Here is a 2,048-nt window from a genome sequence, read left to right as displayed (position 1 = left end):
AGACACTATCTCGCACTCACAATTTGAATTCTATATCTTTAGAGATTAATTCGAAGATACAAGAAGACATTTGAATTTTGCATCTTCAAAGCATTAATCTGAAGGTTTGAGAAGAGATTTGACTTCAGTATCTCAGAGCATTAGTTCAAAGGATTGAGAAGAGATTTGACTTTTGTTTCCTTATAGCCTTGATTTGACTTTTTGCTATGTTACCTGGGTGGGTACTTATATTGGGAAGCCGTACCCGTACCTAACGCGCACCCATACCCATACCTGTACCCAAACCTCTTGGACACTTCTTGAATATATGCATATGTTTATTTGAGCTTATACTCAATTATATAATACGTGTTTAACTTAAAACACTCCTCATATGCACTTCCAATATATTTCTTATATATTAATCTTATGTAAATAAAAAAACAATAACGATCTAATGTAAATTATAAATTTTAATACATATATATATATATATATATATATATATATATATATATATATATATATATATATCCGTGCTCAGTGCCTATACCTTTTACAAATTTGTCGCGTCATGCACCCATATCCGTACCTGCACCAGCACCCGTACTTGGATTTTATATGCTCTATCAATTGATACATTAATTCGAATTTGAAGAAGAGATTTGAATTTCCATACTAAAAAAACGTTGGATTAACAATGGAATTTCATTGCAGGAAACTTGGTCGCCCTTGTTTATAATATTACGATTCTATGAATTTTGCCCTCACAGACAACTTGAGAAAGCGCTGGATATTCATTTCAAAGACAAATATATTTAGAAATTTTAGCTTTTGTATGGTTTTAGCTTGACTACACTTCTTTCTGAAGAGATTAGGAAATACTCCAGGGTATGACTGGATGAAATTGATTACTGTAACGAATGCAATCACAATGTTAGCCCTGCTTTTGATTCTGGGGCTTGTTTGCTGCAAGTGGGCATTTCTGAAGAACTATGCTTAATACCATGCATGACAGATTCTACAATTGAATCCCAATGGCTTCGCCCTTTATCATGCATTTTGCAATCTAGTTGTGGTGCAGAACATAAGAAAGAATTAAAATCAATAATAAACTTGGACATGTCTGATTTTCATTCTGTTTATTTATATGCACACTAATTTGCAGTCAGGTTCTAGGTTTTGCCTCACGATAAGGCATTAGTTCAAATCCTTACCATGATAGGGAACTTGCCAATGGATATTGGTTATAGGCGGAGTATTTAGAACGGTGTATAGTCAGCAAGCTGAATAATTAGTATCCTCATGGCTTCGGTTTACAAATGTTGCAAGGTGTAATTATGGTGCGAAGAGTTTCAAGATCGCAATACACTTGAGTGCAATTATGGTGCGAAACATGTAAGGGAGTTTCATGATCGCAATACACTTGAGCAAGCCAAATATTTAGTCTACGAACAAGAAGCACGGGGCTCATCATTTTCCCAGCCAACACTGTTGACATATTTTGCAGGAGTGGCATCTATGTTTATGCTACTTCTTGGATGGATTCACATCGGGAACATTAGGTATGATATTTTGGGTTTGGTTGAAGTAAGAGGTTATTGAAGTCTGAGTTTTGAATAATGTGATGGGTCGGAATCAGTCTCGTAAAAACCTATCTATGTCAGTTGTACATGATAAATTATAGCTTTCTTGCTATGATTATCTGCATAATTCTTCCAATTTGTGATTCCATAAGTACTTATTTGTTGATCTTTGCTTTTTATAAGTATATTTAGTGCACATGTAAGTACTAATCTGAGAGGAACATCAAGGATCTACAAACCAACCATGGAAAATTATGAGGAACAAGTGTTGATGCATATGAAAAAAATTTTCCAACAAAATATCTTACAAATACATTAATTTCAAGGATAAGCGCCCTAGCACAATATTAGGCATGGTTGATATGGGAGATTATATAGCGCTGCTACCCGCCGCAGAGGAAGTTCCAGTTGGATAACTGAGTCGCGCTGCCTTGGTGGCCCAAGGGGGACAAGGGGTGGTGGCCTGCACTAGGGTTTCCAGAT

The 2,048-nt window shown here is 35.6% G+C and overlaps 1 long non-coding RNA gene across 1 annotated transcript in view; it reads left to right on the top strand.

The window, feature by feature from the left end:
* LOC109843383 overlaps positions 1-1,846 on the top strand; it is a 14,287-nt gene extending 12,441 nt beyond the window's left edge. The window contains exon 5 of the long non-coding RNA XR_002247651.1: positions 697-1,846. This is a non-coding gene — a long non-coding RNA (uncharacterized LOC109843383). The remainder of the gene's footprint in view (positions 1-696) is intronic.

Source organism: Asparagus officinalis, chromosome 5 (assembly GCF_001876935.1).
Source record: "Asparagus officinalis chromosome 5, Aspof.V1, whole genome shotgun sequence".
Taxonomy (NCBI): Eukaryota; Viridiplantae; Streptophyta; class Magnoliopsida; order Asparagales; family Asparagaceae; genus Asparagus; species Asparagus officinalis.
The sequence above is the reverse complement of the archived record's forward strand: the minus strand, read 5'-3'. Positions and strand labels throughout refer to the sequence as shown.